The sequence below is a fragment of the Papio anubis genome, chromosome 18, assembly GCF_008728515.1.
Source record: "Papio anubis isolate 15944 chromosome 18, Panubis1.0, whole genome shotgun sequence".
In the NCBI taxonomy this organism is placed as follows: domain Eukaryota; kingdom Metazoa; phylum Chordata; class Mammalia; order Primates; family Cercopithecidae; genus Papio; species Papio anubis.
The window spans coordinates 10,260,794-10,281,199 of NC_044993.1; the positions used below are offsets into that span (position 1 = coordinate 10,260,794).

Here is a 20,406-nt window from a genome sequence, read left to right on the forward strand (position 1 = left end):
TGTTCTAGGTATCTACTATTTCCCTCACAATTCAGGTCTAATCTTATTCATGGCTATCAACCCCCGGTACTGCAATTCACCACCTCTGCTGGGTGGAAAAAGTGAAGAGCTGCACGTCTATATTCTTTCCATGTTCAACACAATGTTAGGTGCTTGCATTTTTTTTTCTCGTCTTTGCTTCTTGCAAAAGAGCTGGGAATTGAAAGATTAAATCGACTTTAATTTATGGGCACCTCCCATTTTGATGGGAATACTTGGAATGTACTATATACTTGTAAAATAAATGACTTAATGGAAACTTAAAAGTGTACCCAAGTGACTCTGTGCTCATGTTTGCTGGATTGAAATTTCATGCAAAAATAAAGATATCTAGTGTGGAAGAGAGATACTACGGCTACCCCTCTAGGGGGAGAATGCAGTTAACTTTCAACGGGAGTTTTTTTTATGGCTGATGTAGCAAATTACCAAAAACTTGGTGTCTTCAAACAACAGATTTATCATCTTACAGTTCTGGAGGTCAGAAGTTTGATGTGGGTCTCACTAAAATCAAAGTGTCAGCAGGACTGCTTTCCTTTGAAGGCTCTCGGGAGAACCCATTTCTTGCCTTTTTCAGCTTCTAGAGGCTACCTGGATTCCTGGGCTCATGGCCCCTTCCTCCATCTTCAAACCAGCAATGGTGGGTTGAGTCTTTCTCACATCACATCTCTCTGTGGTTCCTCTTCTGCCCTCTCCTCCACTTTGAAAAACCTTTGTCATTAGATTGGACCTGCCTGGATAATCCAGGGTAATCTTCCTATTTTAAATTGAGTTGATTAACAACCTTAATTTCATCTGCCTTAATTCTTTGCCAAGGAAAGTCACAGGTTCTGAAGATTAGGGCATGGACGTCTTGGGAAAAGGGCACCATTCTGCCTACGTGATTTCTAACTTATCCTATGATGTAAATCATACCAAGTAAATTCCAAATGCAAAGGAGTTCTTTTCCATCTGTTTTTCTACAAAGGAAAAACAACTGAAATTGGCTTCACATGACAATTACATGAGTAAACTTCCAGTTATAAATTTATAGTAGAAAGAGAAAGGTGTTTTCTGATAATGCATTTCGGTTAAGAGCCAAAGAGTCTTAACTAAAAATTTGCTGAAAATACTGCTATAAACAATGACTATTAAAGTTAAATAGTCATCAAGTTAAGTAAAATTCAATTTAACTTAAATATTTATTAGGAGTGAAAGCCAACATAAATGTTGAAAACTCAAATCCTTATTTCTCAACTGTCTGCTCATTTTCCCACAACGTATTTCTGGCTGTTCGGAGGTAATTTCCTAGGTTTTATTAACCTGTAACAGAAGGAGTTTACAGCTGAATCCATGCCAGAGAAAAACTCATTTGCAACCCAGTGTCACAGCATCCAGGGCCAAAGGGATTGAAAGAAAAAAAAAAAAAAAGCATGAACTCAGAAAACCTTGTTGCCTGGAAGCTGCAACAGGGTTAGAAAAAGAGGGTCACCCCAAGAAATGTAGGTAACCTGATCCATTAGCAACATGTCAGCTTTTCTTTGCTAAAAATTTCCAAATAAATACATTAGACATTTTTAAAAATTATTAAGTGACTAATCTATGCCTAGCGTGGTTTCAGCTACTGAGAATACAGTCATGCTGTGAACAAGGAATACCACGTGTCTCCCTTTGTGGGGTTTATATTCTTGTAGAAGGTGTTAGACAACAGAAATGTAAATGCTGAAAATAATAAAACAATTTAATTGTGAGTTTTAACAGCTAGGTCTGTCTCTGTCTCTGTCTCACACACACACACACACACACACACACACACGCTACTAAACCCATGGCACAAATCGAATCATTAAGGAGAATTTCATACAGGACTATTTATAAAGGTGTGAGTAGGTTCACAGTGAACAAAGGAAGGATGGTGCAGTACCCCAGAGCTAGCAATTGCAGGGAGCTGTTACCAGACCCAGACTTAAAGGAAAGGACCACCTGATTCAAACCCAACCTTCAGAAGCAGCATGTCCTTAATCCATGGCAGCCCAGCAGGAAGGGGACTGGGGACATCATTATTCTGATTCGTACTCCTGTTGCCTGACTGCCCTCCCTCAGCTAAATCCAGCTGGAAGCCTGAGATTCAGGGAACCCACTACTGCAGTCCATAAGGATCAGCCTCCCTGGGCACAGAAGAGGGTGGGGAAAGGTGGAGACTGTATAGCCAGATGAGCAAACCAAAAACTTCCAGCACGTACTGCTATGTGGAGATGCACTGGAGTAACAAATGAGATCTGGTTGGGTATGGAATGGTGCGCTGAGATTATTTAGGCAGAGTTCAAGAAAGATTTCTTTTAGAGGGTGACATTTGAGCTGTGGCCACAAAACAAGAAGAGGCCACCAAGGTACAACAGTATGGGCAAAAAGGACCAAGTGCAAGTGGAAAGGACCTAAGGGAGGAATGAACTTGGTGTGTTGGGAAGGGAAAAAAGTTCAGTATGGGTGTAACCTAGCCAGGTAGGAAGCAAATTGTAGATAAAGTCAAACAGATAGGTGGCAGCTATGTCCAAAAAAAAAAAAAAAAAAAAAAAAAAAAAAGCCTTGTCTTAGGTTGGGTCTTGCTGGAAGAAAACCACAAGATGAAGTTTTGAATACAAACAGCTATTTGGGAGGGCACAATAAGGAGAGTGAGAAGTGAGAGAGGGAGGGGAAAGATTCCAATTAAGGGTGTGTTATTGACCGGGCTACCATGTGGGGCTCAATCCCATGGGGGCTGTCTGTGGGGCTTTCCACAGCACATCTCACCTTGCTTCCTCTGGAGAGGAGAAGTGGGTTTCTTACTCCTCCACCCATCTCAGGCTCCTTAGGGAGCCTGAGATTACATTTATTTATACTTCCTGGCTCTTCTGAAGAAGGCACAATCCCCAGGTGAGGAGTGGCAGGTGTTTACAGTGGGATGCTGCTGGGCAGGTGTGATCAGGAAGGGTAAGTGCTGGATGACAAGGGTCAGGCACCTTCAGAGTCTGCTAAATGTCTGAAAGTCATTTAGACTTTTTCTAAGTGTGATGGAAAGCCATCAGAGGTGATGAATTATTCACATTCGCACTCTAACTTGGCTGAGTCATTAGAGTATAGGGGTATGAATGGGTTACTTTTATTATTATTGAGATATAAGTCACATACCATAAAATGTATATTTAAAGTGCACAATTCAATCCTTTTTGGTATATTCAGAGAATTATGTAACCATCATCACTATTTAATTGCAGTATGTTTTCATCACCCCCAAAAGGAACCCCATACCATTAAGTCATTCTTAAATGGTCATATGGGGAAGATGGTTAATGATGGTCTTAGTGTCCATAAAGGAAATATTGGGAGAGAGAAAAGAGTATTGGCTCCTGAGTCAAACACCTCCGGCTTTGATTACTGTACCTCTTTCTGGCCCTGTATGGCATGTTGCTTCCTTCCCTGACCTCAGTGTTCATATCTATAAAATGGAGGTAGTACTGTCTCAGTGTTACGATTTTTCTGACAATTGCAAGCACTCTTGTGAATAAGAGTGCCTGCCCCATAGTCAGCTCTGATGCATTTTAGATACTATAATCATCACATGTTATATACAAATGTGGGTTGGGGATGTTTGCTTCAGATAGGAAGGACAGTCCTTTACGAGAGTGTAAAGTCCTATGCTTGGGAAGAATGCAAGAGTTAGAAACAAAAGAGTAATAACGAATTAGGAGGGAAGTTTTGGTGAGTTGAAGGGCTGGTTTGGGATGCTGTTTGGAGTGTTGTCTTCCAGTCAAGCAGCCGAAAGACAGACAGAGAGAGATGGAGAGAAATCCGGAGATAGAGTGACAGAGAGCAGCAACCCCAGGCAATGTGGAACTTGCACACTGGAGACCAGAAATTGCTGGTGACCCATGGAAGATGACCTAGCTCTGTTACAGACAAGGCGAGCTCAGACAAAGTGCTCTGGCCAGGGTGATGCGGATATGGACTGATGTTAGGAAGAGGTATGTGGTCATTCAGGGAGCCAGGCTGGGGCAGGGCATGACCCAGGAGAGATCTAAACTCAGTACCTAGGCTGTGTACCTATCATTTATGGGCCCGCATGTATCCCCTTCCATGAGTCTAAATAACGTGGCTTGACCAAGGGTGATGTTGCAAATGAACTGACACTGAAGAGGGGGAAGGATACAGAACAGTGTGACAAAAGGGGTGACATCTTCTCCCCAGCGCTTTAAAAGCAAACACAAAACTCTACCCCCAAGTCAAGGAGCAAATACTATCAGTTTTTCTCACGTGCTCTGAGAGTGTTGTAATTATATCAAGCTCCCATACCTCTGACTACCACAAATAATCAATGACACTTATTTATAGTCTGTACCAACTTTATCATGGCCTGCCCATGATTCTGGGAACTTGTACAATAAATGATCCATAGTTATGAAGGGTAGCCCCATTTAGCACATGGGAATACTAAGGACAGATGTCTAATAAGTTGTCCAAATTCTAAATAGAAATGGGATTTGAACCCTGGAAGTGTAACTCCACAGCCTGAAATCTTTGACACTAATGAAATATCAAGATGGGAGTATTTATCTAAGGAGTCACAACATAACAAGGTGGACAGTGCCAAATTACCCATTTTTATGGAGACTCCAAGATGTTAGACTCTCATTTTCCTCCCTCCTCCTCCTCACCCTCCTCCTCTCCTCCTCCTCCTCCTCCTCCTCCTCTTCTTCTTCTTCTTCTTCTTCTTCTTCTTCTTCTTCTTCTTCTTCTTCTTCTTTCTTCTTCTTCTTCTTCTTCTTCTTCTTTTCTTCTTCTTCTTCTTCTTCTCTTCTTCTTCTTCTTCTTCTTCTTCTTCTTCTTCTTCTTCTTCTTCTTCTTCTTCTTCTCCTTCTCCTTCTCCTTCTCCTTCTCCTTCTCCTTCTCCTTCTCCTTCTCCTTCTCTCCTTCTCCTTCTCCTTCTCCTTCTCCTTCTCCTTCTTCTCTTCTTCTTCTCCTTCTTCTTCTTCTTCCTCCTCCTCCTCCTCCTCCTCCTTTTGGGTTGAATTCCTTCCCGGTATCCTAGGGTATAGCCATAATTAATGGAACCTAGACCATTGGATGTGGGGAGTAATAAAGATACTGAAAACAACCATCCACCCCTCCATCGGGGCCTCACAGGCTCCTCCTGGTGCATTCTGGAGCCTACAAACCGAAGTAGGAAACCGTTCACTTCTCAAAGCCAAAGCTCACCCTTTAAGAAAGACCTCAAAGATGAGACACAAGAGTAGAGATGTTGAGCAAACGTTCAACAGTCCTGCTTTGAATGTTCCGTATACCCTAGCTGGAAGCTTTACAACACTATACCAATTTTGAGGCAAGCGGAGACAGTGAACATGTACCCCTGAGGATCTGGGGACAACACCAACTGCCATAATTTTGGCAGTTTCATCACATAATCTGACAGTACCTGTTTCAGCTTCCAAATCTTGCAGGTTTTGCATTCATCTTCATAATGTGGCTATAAAGTTATTGTTTAACAGTGATGGTGTGGCTGGGCATGGTGGCTCACACCTGTAATCCAAGCACTTTGGGAGGCCGGGGCAGGTGGGACACCTGAGGTTGGAAGTTCGAGACCAGCCTAACCAACATGGAGAAACCCTGTCTCTACTAAAAATACAAAATTAGGCAGGCATGGTGGCACATGCCTGTAATCCCAACTACTCGGGAGGCTGAAGCAGGAGAATTGCTTGAACCCGGGAGGTGGAGGTTGCAGTGAGCCAAGATCACACCACTGCACTCCAACCTGGGTGACAGAGCAAGATTCCATCTCAAAACAAAACAAAACAAACAAACAAACAAACAAAAAAACCAGTGAAGGTGCTTTTTTTCAAATGGCCTGGGATTGGGTGATGGCTCCAATAATTTCAGGTTGAATAGATCTGAAATTTAATTTATCTATGCCTCAGTTATTCCCTCTCTATTAAATCATAGAGATGGTAAAAGAATACCTTCCTTATAATGTTGTTGTGAGAAAATAGTTAATAAATACCTGAACCCCACTAAGATCAAGGTCTGATGTATAGTAAGCATTCAGTACATGTTGTCCTTTATATATTTACCCAAGAAATAGTAAATAAATGTTCATAAAGACTTGATACTGTCCTGGGTTTTGGAGAGACAGCAATTTAAAAAAAAAAATTGAAACAGTTAAAGAAAAAGAGTCCCTGTCTTTCTGGAGCTTGCAGTCTAGTGGTAAGAGATTATAATAATCTCAGATCTCATGATCAATTTAACAGAATGCTGGTGTTTTATATATTTACTAATAAAGCAGCCAGCCTCTACCCTCTAACTTCTTGATCTTCTTTGAATATTGATAATTTAGGATGCACACGTTTTATTTCCTGCAGTCCCATACTTGCTTGCTGTCTGCCTCTGTTTAAGGAGCCAGGGGTGCTAGGGGACTTCAGTGAAGAACAGAATATCTACTAAGTGCCTCAAGAGCAGGATCACGGGGCCTAGAATCAGACCGCGGTCTTCAAATCCTCACTCTGCACTTACTAGCTATGGGACCTCAAGCAAGAATCTTGACCTCTCAGTTACCTCATTTGTAAAATGGAAACAAGAGTAATGCTAATAATAATACCTATTATATACCCCAACTTTGCTTTGATTACCAATATTAATTCATTTTGCAATCACCAACATAATTGCAAAATGAACCAATATGTGTAAAGTACTTAGAAAAGGTTTTGGCATAAAACCAGCTCTCAATGTGTATTAGCATCTACCATTTTTATTATTATTGTTGTTTTTATTATGCATCATTATAATTACCTTTTTATATTCAATGCTAACCATGAAGTGTGTACTTAATAAATTTTTATTGAACTAAATAGAAAATGGTGCCTGGAATGGAGATACTCGTGGTCTAGTGAGAAGAAAGACATGAGGATAACATACAAACATGCGAAGCAAGCTGATGAGTGCTAAGGGCGGCCTAAGAGCCAGCCAAGGCCAAGAGCACTGGTGGCACCATTTCCCTTTCCTCCCCCACCATTCCTGCTTTGTTTTTTGTGCTTTTGGTGTCATATTTAAGAAACCATAACATAATCCAGGTCATAAAGATTTATATCTATGTCTCCTTCTAAGAATACTATGACTTCAGTTCTTATATTTAAGTCTTTGATCCATTTTCAGGTTTTTTGTATATGGTGTGAGGTAGAAGGTTCATATTTATTCTTTTGTCTGTGGATGGCAAATTGTTCCAGTACCATTTGTTGAAAAGACTATTCTTTCTCCATTGAATGATCTCAGTTACTTTGTTGAAAATCAATTGACCATGTATATTTAGGTTTGTTTCTGTATTCTCAATTCTATTCTGTTGATCTATATGTCTATCTCTGTGCTAGTACCACTAAGTTTGATTGATGTAGCTTTGTATTACATGTTAATATTAAAAGTGTGAGTCCTTCAACTTTGTTATTCATCTGGCCTTTGGCTATTCAGGGTTCCTTGCATTCCCATATGAATTTTAGGATCAACTTGCCCATTTGCGCAAAAAAAAAAAAAAAAAAAAAAAGGCAGTTAGTTTTGATAGTAGTTATATGAGGTCTGTAGATTAATTGGGAACTAATTATCCCCAATAACTAATTATTGTCATTTTAACAATATTTTCTAGTTTTCTAGTTCACTAATATAATATGTGTTTCTATTTATTTAGGTCATCTTTGATTACTTTCAAAAGTGTGTGTGGTTTTCAGTGCATAAGTCTTGTACTTTCTTGGTTAAATTTATTCCCAAGCGTTTTATTCTTTCTGATGCTATTGTGAATGTCATTGTTTTTGAAATGTTATTTTTGTATTGTTCATTGCTGGTGTGTAGAAGTAGAACTGATTTTTGTATATTAATCTTGTATCCTACAACTTTCCTAAACTTGTTTATTAGCTCTAATAGTGTTTTTTATAGATTCTTCAGGATTTTCTCTACATAAAATCATGTCTTCTGCTAATAGACATAGTTTTGCTTCTCATTTCAATCTGGGTGCTTGTTCCTTTTTCTGACCTAACTGCTTTGACTAGAACTTCCAGTATAATATTTAACAGAAGTAGAGAGGACATCAGTATACTGTTTCTAATAAATAAAATGTCCAGTCTTTCACTGTTAAGTATGACATTAGTTGTTTTTTTTTGTTGTTGTTGTTTTTGGTTTTTTTTGAAATAGAAGCTCTTTATCAGATTGAGGAATTTTCCTTCTATTCCTAGTTTATTGTGTGCTTTCAACATGAAAGGTGACGGATCGTGTCCGATTCTTTTTCTGCATCTATTAATATGATCCTGTGGCTTTCTCTCCCTTTATTCTATAAATATAATGTATTACATCAATTGATTTTTAACAAACCTTGCATTCCTTGGATAAATTCCACTTGGTAATGATGTATAATTCTTTCTATAGGCTGGTGGAGTTGGTTTGCTAGGATTTTGTTGGGGATTTTTGCACTAGTGTTCACAAGGGATATTGATCTATAATTTTCTTTTATTGTGATTGTTTGTCTGACTTTGGCATCAAGGTAATACTGGCCTCAGAATAAGTTGAGAAGTGATCCCTCTTTTTCCATTTTTTGTAAGGTGTGAGAAGAACTGATTTTTTTTTTAAATGTTTGGTAAAATTTACCATAAAGCCATGTGATCCTCAGCTTTGGATTGCTGGTTGGTTTTAATTATCGACTCAATATATTTACTTGTTATAGGTCTATCCCGATTTTACATTTCTTCTTTCGTCAGTTTTGATAGTTTACATGCTTCTAGAAATTTGTTATATCCAAGTTATCTAATTTGTTGGTATACAACTGTTCATAGTATTCTCTTTCAATTTTTTTTATTTCTGTAAGGTTGGTAATGATGTCCCCACTTTCATTTATTATTTTAGTCATTTGAGTTTTCCCTTTCTTCTTGACTAGTCTAGCTAAAAGTATGCCAATTTTGTTGATCTTTACAAAGAACCACCTTTTCGTGTCATTGATCAGGGTTTATTTTCGAAGGGTGGTTTTCACTTTATAATATCTGCTTGCAATTTGAGGGAGATTATACTGGTTTCTGCAATCACAAATGTACTGTTTCTTAAGGTTCAGTGTTTAAAAAGTGATCTCTATATTTGATGAATGGAGTAATACATGTATTGACTTACATAGAAAATTTCCCCCTTTTGGTTAAATGATGTTGGCTACATTCTGACAGATGAAGCCTTGAGGAGGTAATAAGGAGAAAATATTGCTAAGGACACTGAGCTGTGTTACAGTCATTTTAGTGCTTATATTTTCTGCCAAAAATAAGTTAAACCAAACATAAATATGCAAACGTAAACAATTCCTTTATGTTGTCATCTTATTCTCAAATTCTTCTTCAAGTTTTTATTTTTATTTTGTTACTTTTTTTTTTTTTTTTTTTTTTTTTTTGAGATAGAGTCTTGTTCTGTCACCCAGACTGGAGTACAGTGGTGTAATCTCAGCTCACTTCAATCTCCACCTCCCGGGTTCAAGCAATTCTCCTGCCTCAGCCTCCTGAGTAGCTGGGATTACAGGTGCCTGCCACCACGCCTGGCTAATTTTTGTACTTTTAGTAGAGATGGGGTTTCACCATGTTGATCAGACTGGTCTTGAACTCCTGACCTCGTGATCTGCCCTCCGTGGACTCCCAAAGTGCTGGAATTACAGGTGTGAGCCACCGCGCCTGGCCAATATTTTATTCTCTATGTACAGCACCCCCCTTTTTTTTTTTTTTCTTTTCCTTTTTTTTTAACAGAAGGCCCATTTCATCTTATCCCACAAACCCATAGAAATCTCCCTTTGGGAAGTAAAGCCAGAAAAGAAATTCTGACAAATAGCTACATGGCCTTCTCTTTTCCAGATCTGAAACTTTACACAGCCTCTCTCCTCTGCCTCAATGACCTGATCTATATGTAGCAAATTCCTATCCGTTTTCTTACATCTTTCAGAATAGAGAAGGGTCAAGAATGCTGGACTTGTTTTTGCCAGAAGAATCGTTATGAAGAGCATAAAGCAGGTGAACCTTGATCTGCTAATTGCAGAAAAGCAAATACATGGTTTTGTGCACGAGGCAGGTCAGTCATGCGTGAGGGATGGTCTGGGCAAAGGGCTAGTGACAGGAAAAGCTGAATTGAGAACAAGACATCACAGGATAGCTCAAGATCTGGATATAAATTCTGAAATGACCTTCATCTCCCTGCCACATACACATGCATGGGTGCACGAACACGTGCCATGCGCAAGTACACATGCAGACACTCAAAGGCCTTCCTTTGAGTCACACAAAAATATATGAGTACTTGTGATCTGAAACCACTTTCTTTTGTGTTTATCTCCAAAGGAAATGGAAATGAAAGCAAAATGGAAGGACGTGAGGTCTTTATCCTTGGAGATCCTATGGAGTCTCCACAGACATTCCTTGAAGAAATCAGGTGTGACGGATGCTAATGCAGAGCCTGGTGTTTAGCAAAAGTGAGTCCTACATTTCATGATTTGGATTATATGTGTGTGTGTGTTAGATTGTCTACCTAGACAACTACCAACAATTCCTCCCATTCCTGGACACTCATGCCACTACTTCTATCAAGAAAAGGAGTCTTCTTCCCTTGAATCAAAGCTGTTCTTGTTATTGTTTTGACCAACACGATGCAACAGAAGTGATACTGTTTCTTGGGAACCCTGGAAGTTTTCACATTTGCCTTTTGGAATCCAGCTCTCATTGAAAGAAGCTGGATAGACTACTAAAAAAATGAGAAACAATGTGGAGAGAAAAAGTTCATTTGCTTTCTTTTAGAAGGTCTTAGGTGGTTTGACTTCTTAAAAACATGGCTTTCAATTTGAAATAAAAGTAAAATAGCTGTGTCTGTTAAGTGCTAGATAGGGATGCATCTGCACACTGGCCTGTGAAGTCATGTCTGCATAGCCTACACACAACTTCTAGAAATAGGCTTTCAAGACTTGGTTCAAGATGCCCTTAAATGTGTCTTTGTTTTCAGGATGATGAACATAATGTTTCTTAGAGAAGCAAAAAGTCAGGGCTTGGGTCACGTGTTCATCTCTTTTAGTCTTGAATACTTCTTTGTATGGGGAGCTCATCAGCTTCCAAGGCAGTTTTATGTAGAGACTATTCAAATGGAGAGTGAAGTTCTAATAGAATTCCAGCAGAGCCACAAAATCAATCCATGTCTCATGCACATTCCATTCTCTGTTCACACTAATCACTCCAAAGGAGAATTAAGGGACTAGGCAAAACTCATTAACTTTCTCAGGTCTCCTGGGTAAATGTCAAATGACTGTGAAAATGGGACTCTAGTGAAGGAGAGAATGGGGCTGTCCAGAGTCTGACTCGTTCCAGCTAGGAAGGTTGGGACTTTTAAGGAGGATCCAGGTTCCTTGACTTATTTACCCAGATTTATTCCATTCTTACTCATCCACTTGCTCATTGCATAAACATATATCTATTATCATGTGCAGGCATTGGGAAGTGTCTTTAAATATATTAATGCTCATCTTCAAAACACTCTATTGAGTAAGTATTTTTGTCCCTTTTACAGTAGATTCAGAGAAGAACTTTGCAATAGTCACACATTTAGCCATGGCCAGAGTAAACAATCTTACAGGGTCTTTATGTTTCAAAGGTCATGTTGACTATGTCGCCCTTGTGTTACACAAACTGACGTGAGATTGAAACACCTAGTTTCACCTGTATTATAATTTGCTTATTTTTAAAAATTTACTCACTCTTTATAAATAAATTTATTTTAAGAAACTCTGCATGGTTAGCAAGAGAAAAATTATACATTGTTTTAAATATCGTAGCAGTATTACTGACCACAAATGGAAAGGAGCAATGAAAGTAAAGCTGAATTGTTGGGTTTTGGTTATATCGATAAGAGGCATTTTCAAGGGCTTGAGCCTAAAGGTTGCTCTCCCTATTATAAAGGGAAACTAGCAAGTGGTACCCAGAGATATTAGAAACATATTGACACACAGCTGAGACTTTTAGCCCCCATTATTTAAATGAGGAAGAATAAAAGAGAATTCAAAGGGCAATGAGTTCTCAGCAGGCATTAGCCACCTTCCTTTTGTGTACCATCTAAAACCATCCCCATATCACCTTCGAGGACCTGCAGCTGTGTGGCTGTGTATGCTGTTTCTTCTCGCAAGAGTTCCTTGAAAGATCTTGAAGAGACAGACAAAATCCAGACAAATGCCATGCAGTATGAAAAGTATAACGTCATCATGCTCTCCAAACCTTTTTGATCACGAACCCTTGTAATACATTTTTGAACCTATACTCTCTACATACCTTTATAATCCCACTTTTAAAATGAATACATGTGCAATGGCATGCTAGTATTTTATGCAACTTGTAAAGTGAACAAAAGTATAAATTTTAAAAAATAAATATATTAATTTTTTTCCAAATTACTCAAAAGAAGTTCGAGTTGTCCTATTTGGGAGACTATGGGTTAAGGGGGAAAGTGCAGGGAGCACAAAAAGAGGGTACCCAGCTCACCCAAAAGGATGAAATGGAGGCTCAGACAAGGCTCTCTGGAGGGGGGTTCACATGAAATGATCCTGGTGTCAGCAAGGTAGAGAATTCAGAACAGAAGGGGCCAGCCCAAGTGGGCATCCATATACCTATACACAGGCCACAAATGAAGGAGTAGAAAAATGAAATGGGAGAAAAGGGGGAGGAAAGAAGGCAGAATCAGTTCCTGGACAGCTTTGCAAACTGAGCTGAGCCAAGGGGCAACGGGGAGCCATTGAAGGGTTTTAGCAGGGAACAATCCAAGCTGTGGAATATCCTTCCTCCATTCTCAAAAATGCACACATGGGTGTACAAAGCCACCCTCACCCTTACACAAACAGGGAAAAGAACGGCCTGCCTACCAAATGACTTCACAGCAGTCATTTGTACAGTCATTCAACACACGTTTATTAAGTGCCTACTATGTGCCGTCTGTAATGGGTAGTCAGAAGCGAACAAAACATCACAGAGATTTCAGTGATGTGGGGAAGATAGACTAAAATCTAGCAAATAATCAGATTCACTCATAATCACATTGCAGATAGAAATAATGTGACTCTGAGAGAATTGGAATAGCAATTGGCAATTGAAAAAGCAGTATCCTCAGGTAGCCTTCTCAAGGAAGGCCTCTGGGTAGGAGACAGGTAAGCCAAGATATGTGTGAATTAAAATAACCAGCCCATGAAGGGGTTGGGGAGGAGCTGTCCAGGCTCCAGGAATGTTTTAGATGAAGAGACCATGAGTATACAAAATATTTGCATATATGGGGAAATAAAGAAGCCTGGAAAGCTGAATTGGAATGAGGGAGGATGAGAACATAGATGGTTTTATAAGATGGGCAGAGACCTGATGCCTGGGAAGCAATGGGAAGACAATGAAGGTGATTGACAGGGAGGAGTGAGTTTCACATTACATTTTGACTTTTAAAAATGTTTTTAAAGAGATGGGGTCTTGCTGTGTTGCTCAGGCTGGCCTTGAACTTCTGGGCTCAAGGGATCATCCTGTCTTAACCTCCTTAGTAACTGGGATGACAGGTGTGCACCAACACTGTGCCCAGCTCACATTACATTTTGAATAGCTCCATCTGGCTGCTGGGAGGCCTGGTGATTGTTGTCATTGATCTCCTTCGGGGAGCTTGCTTGGCAAAGGGTGGTAGTCATAAATAAAGAGACAAGTAGACATTTGAGTAATAATATCGACAGAACTTGGTGATTGTAAGAGTGAAAAGAGTAGAATTTGGGAAAAGATGCAGAACTCAAGCACATGATGTCCAGAGAGCCCAACTGCATAAAACAGGGAGAGCCTCAGTCTCCAGAGAGCATGGGAGCAGGACTTTCTCATGTCACAGCAACAGTGCACCTCACTGCTTCTGGAAGGAGACAGATCTCTCAGAGGATCTGGGGTGTCCCCAAGTCCAAACTCAAAGGGTGGCTGCTTACATTTTTCTCTGTCTCCAAAAACTTATGCATGCTTGATGCTGCTCTTCAAAACAACATTGAAGAATTAAAAATTATAATGAAATCTGGAAATGTGGTACTGATCAGGGGTGTTTTCTTCCTTCATCACTGGGCTCTGGAGTGACTCAGAGAGAACTCAACGCAGGCATGAATTATCTTTTCCATCAACACCATCGCCCATAAAGGAAGCCACATCTGCAGCACCACTCACCAACCAGTTTGGGGGACCACCTGGGAAAGGGGTAGGGGAGACTCCAGTTGATTACTCAGGACAGATGACTCTTTGGTAGGAACTGCCCCCAGGAAGCTGATCTTCAGCGTGATGTAGCCCCCAGTGTTTGCTTTTTCCTTTGTTTTCTTCTTCTTGCTTGTTCCATTGATCCTAAGTGAATAGCAGTGCTTTGAGCTCTCTCAGAGAAAAGGGAACTGGCATGTATTAAGCAAGAAAGCACTTGCTACAGCCAAGTCCCTGAGTTAGTGGCTTTACATGGCTTATCTGATCAGAGGTCCCCAGCAAAGCTTTGATGTGGGAAGTATTACCCCTGTGTTACCAACAGGAAAAATGAAGTTCGGAGATGTCAAGAGAGGTATCCAAGGGTCTTACGGCTAACAAGTGGAAAGGCCAACAAGACTACAGATAATAAAATCAACATTGTCCATTTGGATAGCTTTACCATGGGCTAAACAAGGATTTATGTGATTTACACACACCTACCTAAATAATCCTCACCCTCAGTCCTCAGGAGGAGGCAGTAAGGAGGAAAGACCCCTATGAGGAAGGTGTTCCTGTTATCCCCATAACCCGAGGTCACCCAAATAATAAGAATTGGGATTTGATTTCAGCCATTCTGGGTCTACTCTCTGCCCTAGTTTTGCTCAAATTTGTACCCTTTTCATTGTACAGCTTTGCACACAGAATCACTTAGAAGACAGTAATTCTAAACCCATTATGAGGACCTCAGTGGGAGTCAGGAATGAGAGATGATTAAAGAAACACTTTCTATAATGAATGTCACATGGGCCCACTGCCTGGGTTTGCATGTGTTTGCATATGTCAGCCACATGTGTACATTTCAAGGGACAGATAGCATGAAGTCTTGGAGGCTTTTCATGTTCTTCTGTGTGAGCTAGAACACATGGTTGAAGCTTTCTCTCCTCAGTTCCCTCGCTGTTAAAATGAGGCTAATTTCTTCTACATGAGATAGATCCATGGAAGTGTTTTATAACATCTGGCACATAGAGGCATTCAACAGATGTCAGTCCCTTTCCCACTTCTAATTAGCGTGTCAAGAAAAGAAAAGTGGAGGAGAAAGAAATGGACACACAGAGGTTTTCTTTATGTTCAAAATGCAAACACTTACTGAAGACACAGTGCCTACAAGAGAATTCAAAATGGAGATATAAGAGAACCCAGAGGAATCAGGCAATGAGTGTGGTAAGAACAATTAGAATAGCAGAAGAAATATTATAGTGAAAGAATCTCTTATTAGTCAGATAGTAGGAAAAAAAGGGGTCTGGCCTGCCAATTTTTTTTTCTTTTTTACAGTCTGCATATGCCTCACCAGACACACCGTAGGCCACCCACAACAAGTATAATAGGCTGTTAGGCTAAAGAGAATCCCTTCTGGGAGGGATGAGTTGGACACCCAGACTTTTGCATATTGACTTATTCAGAGTAGAGATAGACAGGGATGTAGAAAGAGAATGTCCCCAGCCTCCACTGGGGAAAACTGGCCACTGAGCAACATAGACAAGAGGAAGGGGTAAAATCCAAGTATAACATGGGAAAGAAGATACTGCAGAACACGAAACCAGGAGGGGAGAGTGTGGAGGGAAAAGGCTCAGGAGCGTGAGGAAAATGAGTGAGGTGTGCAGGATTCAGGGTGGGTTTTGGAGGGTATGAGTTTTGCGGATAAAAGATGTTAAGGAGTTACTGAAAAAAAATATCAGATAGAATTGTAAATTCTCAAGAGTTTTCCCTTTGAGTCAAAATGAAGTGGTAGAGAGCAGGGCATTTTGTGATGTCCGAGATTACTGCTCAGTGTAGTATGGCCTCAGGGTAAGGACTTTGTTTCATTTGCCTCGTGTCGCCTACTGTCCAGCAAGATGTGGACACACAGCTGGGGCTCAGTTAGTGCTGAATGAATCAGTACATATGGCAGGAGGGGAGTCATCTTGATCCATGGCCCCTGCTATCCTGCACCATGAATGCAGGGAGCCCAGAATTCCAGCAGCAAGGTGAGGGTGGAGGTGGTTGGGTGGGGGAGACAGAAACCCCCCAGTAGCCAGTGCTGTGTGCTGGAAGGAGAAGCCCTACATCTCTTTGCACTGCCCACAGGCACCCAATCAGCTGAGGGGCGAAGCTGTGTGCTCTGCACTAGAGCAGGAGAAAGGAGGAGAGGTAGCAGTGGTGGGATGTTCTCTCTCCAGGGGGGCTGAAACTGCCCAGACCCCGCTCAGTCTCGTGCTGAACCAGACTATGTGGCTTTCTATCCCCTCTCCCTCCCACAAATAGATCCTTTTGTTTGCCTTTCTTTTGGTTTTCTCAGAGTCAACTTGGACTCCCAGTGGTCAGCATGGGCTCACCAAGAAGTTAGTCTAACACTGTCACAGACTAGAGTTAGGGCAAAGACTAAGGACCCATACTGAGTCCTCATTATGTAGGAGACACTGTGCTAAGGGATGTACGTGTCTTCTGCAGTCTTCATAATAACCAGAAAAGATGTTGTCCAAGTCCATGATGAATTGCAAGAAGATCAGACAAGATTCACAGCTTGCTCAAGACAACCTCGCTAATAAATTTGGTCTCTCTGGCTCTTAAATCTCCTCCTATAAAGCCGCGTGGGCATTCAGCCATTTTGACATTAGTTTTTGGGGCAGTGATGGGGTGATAATGATAGGGATGAGGAAGGTGACAATAATCATTTCTATTATTTTATCTTGATAATCTTGACATAATTATAGATGAGAAAACTGAGAGTCAGAGAGGTAAAGCATTTGCCCAAGATCACAGAGTTAGTAGATGAATCCTTAAAATGCACCAGAAAACTACTTAGAATTCGCCACACTGCTGATACACAGACATAAGTACAGATTGAAGAGTGGGGGGTGATGGGTTGAGGTTTAAGGCATACATTTTTCCTCCTACACCCAACATGTTGCATTCAGACAAATTACTTGTTTTTATGCTAACCAGTAGATATGTTAGGTATGCTGTATGGCCTTACTGCAGCCATTTTTGGGGACTGTTTCCGTGTCTATTTATCTTACTCCACCACCCTGGGATCTCATCATAGGGGATTGGAAGGGAATGAACAAGTCTGACCAGAGACCCAGCTTGGAGAAGATCCCTTGGTAGCAGAAAGTAAATCACAGTCATCTAATATCAGTTTTCATTTCTTATTGATCCTTTTTATTTTCCTTTTATAGAAGAGGAGCACCCTGCAGTCTAGCTCATCAGTGGACCTTTAAAGGTTTCCAATTGATCTGTGAAACTATTGTCTCAGTCTGCATTATCCCTTTCAGAGACGCCCTTTGCTTTTGGGTCATGTTCTGTATTTAGCTTGCCTTCCCAACATGGCTTCTTTTCTGGGAGCAAAGAGTAAACATCTCGTGCCCAAGCTTACAGATTGATCTGATGTGGTGATGCTGCTGACACCTGTTTGGGGGCTCCAGGACGTCTTCAATCCTGAAAAGAATGGGGAATGTTGGTAGAGGGGTGAGGGTGTAGTGAGGACCCAATGGCCTCATTCCAAAGGAATAAAGTAAGATTAAAAACAAGAACTGTCCTTTAGTGAGCACTTTCTTCTTGCTTCAAGCTCACAACCACCAAGGGAGGAAAAGTTATACAGATGTAGAAACTGAGGCTGAGACATATGTAGTTGTTTGTGCAGACATACTCAGCTTTGAATCATTTTACCAGTAATTACCTGCATGTTGAAATAATTTGGCAAAGATTTCACAGAGCTTATCTATGAAATCCTTGTCTCTAAGATGAGAACCATGATAGAACATTCTAGGGGTGCTCTAAGGTTCCCATTAGGTGATATATCTGAGGCCCTTTATACAGTGTCCAGCATGGAGGGCATCCCCAGTAGATACTTGATGAATGAAAAGATACCTCTTTCAACGCATCTGCTTATAAAATTCATTTGTCTCCTCTACTCCCATCATTAGAGAGAAATCCATTATTCTTTCTAAAACTAACACTTCCCATGAAGTGTAGCTTCCAGATTATTTAAACAGAAAGATATTTGAAAATAGCTAGTTTAGTGCCTGGCATGTAGTAGGTGCTCAATACATGTTGGTTATTTCATTTATTCTTCCACCCCTGGCTCCTGAGAAACTGTGTGACTCCTGTCTCCAGCATCCTCAAATTTCCTTATCCTTTATCTTCAGACACAGTCTTCCTCTCTAACACTCTTTTTTTCCTTTCCAACTTTTATTTTAGGTTTGGGGGATACAAGTACAGGTTTGTTACATGGGTAAATTGCATGTTGCAGGGGTTTGGCATATAAATTATTTTGTCATCCATGTAATGAGCATGGTACTCAATGGTTAGTTTCTTGATCCTCGTCCTTCTCCTGCTCTCCACCCTCAAGTGGGCCCTGGTATCCATTGTTCCCTTCTTCGTGTTCATGTGTACTCAATGTTTAGCTCCCACTTACGAATGAGAACATGTGGTATTTAATTTCTGTTCCGGCGTTAATTCACAAACACTCTTTATTAACCTCTCTCCCGTATTTTTTTTTCAGCCGTACTCCTTGAGCCTTCATCAGCACAAGTTTTCTTCCTCGTGGCTCACTCCTTTCTTCTCAGCTGCTAAGAATTGCCTCTGACTTCTCCTAAGCTCCTATTTCTTCAATGTTCTATTGACCTATTCGTTTCTTGACATTCATACTTGTCTTTCTCAGCCTCTCTCTGGCTTTTTACAATGTTCATTATCCCCTCTTCCTTAAGAAAGTGCTCTCCTCTCTTGGCTTCTGGGTCATTTCATTAGTTCATTCGTTTATTCACTCACTCCACCATTTCTGTGTGCCTTTTTGTGCTATACAAGGCACCAGATTAGACATAGTGACTATTCAAGGAGTGTTGAGATACGATAGTATGCTCTGGGCTTTCTTCTCTCTTCTGCCCTTCTGCCTTCTGTCCGACCCTAAAGGATCCTTTCATCCTCCCTACAGATGTCACCTTCTCTGCAAAGACATCCTAATCATCCTTAGACTGGGACATTTGTTTCTTTTTGTCTTCACTGTTTCTATTCATTCAGCTTACTTCAATCCTTGCCTATATCCCTTGGATTGAAATTCTCTAGTTTTACCCCCAACTCGCACTGTGCGTTCCTTAGAGGTATGAAATAGGCAAGGCTTGATAAATATCTACTGAGTCCAATGGAATATTGTCAGTAACTCATTCGCTTTCTCCCTTTTTTGTTCTGTTCCATAAACGGAGACATGGCTTGAGAAGTTTAATCTTTGTCTCTTCAGGCTCTTTAGGTGGTTTGTTTATTATAAAACAAGCTGTAAAAGACATATTCTGTTTATTTCATTAGGGCCTTCAGCTATTATCTTGTACACAACCATACAAATAGAAACCTGCCGTTCTTTCTCACCTTGGCGTTCATTTTTCACGGTAGCGCTCACATATGCTTTAACCAGGAATCTTCTTCACTCCAGTCAGTTGTGTCCTACATTCATTTCTCAAGGCTGCTATAACAAATTATTACAAATTGGGTGGTTTAGAACAACAGAAGTTTATTGTCCTGTAGCTCTAGAGGCTGAAAGTCTGATATCAAGGTGTTGGCAGGGCCGTGATCCATCCAAAGTTTCTAGGAAACAATACATTCCATGCAACTCTCCAAGCAGCTGCTGGTGGCCAGAAATTCTTGGCATTCCTTGGCTTGTAGCCATATCACTCTGATATCTACCCTTCTTACCTCTGTCTGTGTCTGTGTCTTTACAAGGACACTAGTCATTGGATATATGGATTTATTACCCACCCTAAATCAATATGACTTCATCTTAATTTCATTAAATCTGCAAAGACCCTATTTACACTTAATCTCACATTCTGAGGTTCTGGGAGGACGTGAATTTTGGAAGGATGCTACTCACTCTCCAGTCTTCAATCTATCTTGCTCCCAAAATCACATTACCCGGTCACTGTGTGGTTGTATCCTTCCAGGCCTCAAAAAGCTAAAACAGCTTTATATGTCCCCACTTTCTTGACCACCGTAAGCTGCCTAAGCAGTCTGTTTTCCAGTCGTAGTGCACATTAACTTTAAGTGCTTAAAAGAATTATTACCCTGATAAACTATAAACTCCATGGGATAGCAGTCTATCTGCCCTTTTTATTCCCATTTCCAAGCATGCTGTGCA

The 20,406-nt window shown here is 40.6% G+C and overlaps 1 long non-coding RNA gene across 5 annotated transcripts in view; it reads left to right on the forward strand.

Annotated features, from left to right (window-relative positions):
* Positions 1-20,406, forward strand: part of LOC103880567 — a 95,194-nt gene that overhangs the window by 17,365 nt on the left and 57,423 nt on the right. For all 5 annotated transcript variants that reach the window (XR_004179721.1, XR_004179723.1, XR_641672.4 and 2 more), the window contains exon 4: positions 10,380-10,510. This is a non-coding gene — a long non-coding RNA (uncharacterized LOC103880567). The remainder of the gene's footprint in view (positions 1-10,379; positions 10,511-20,406) is intronic.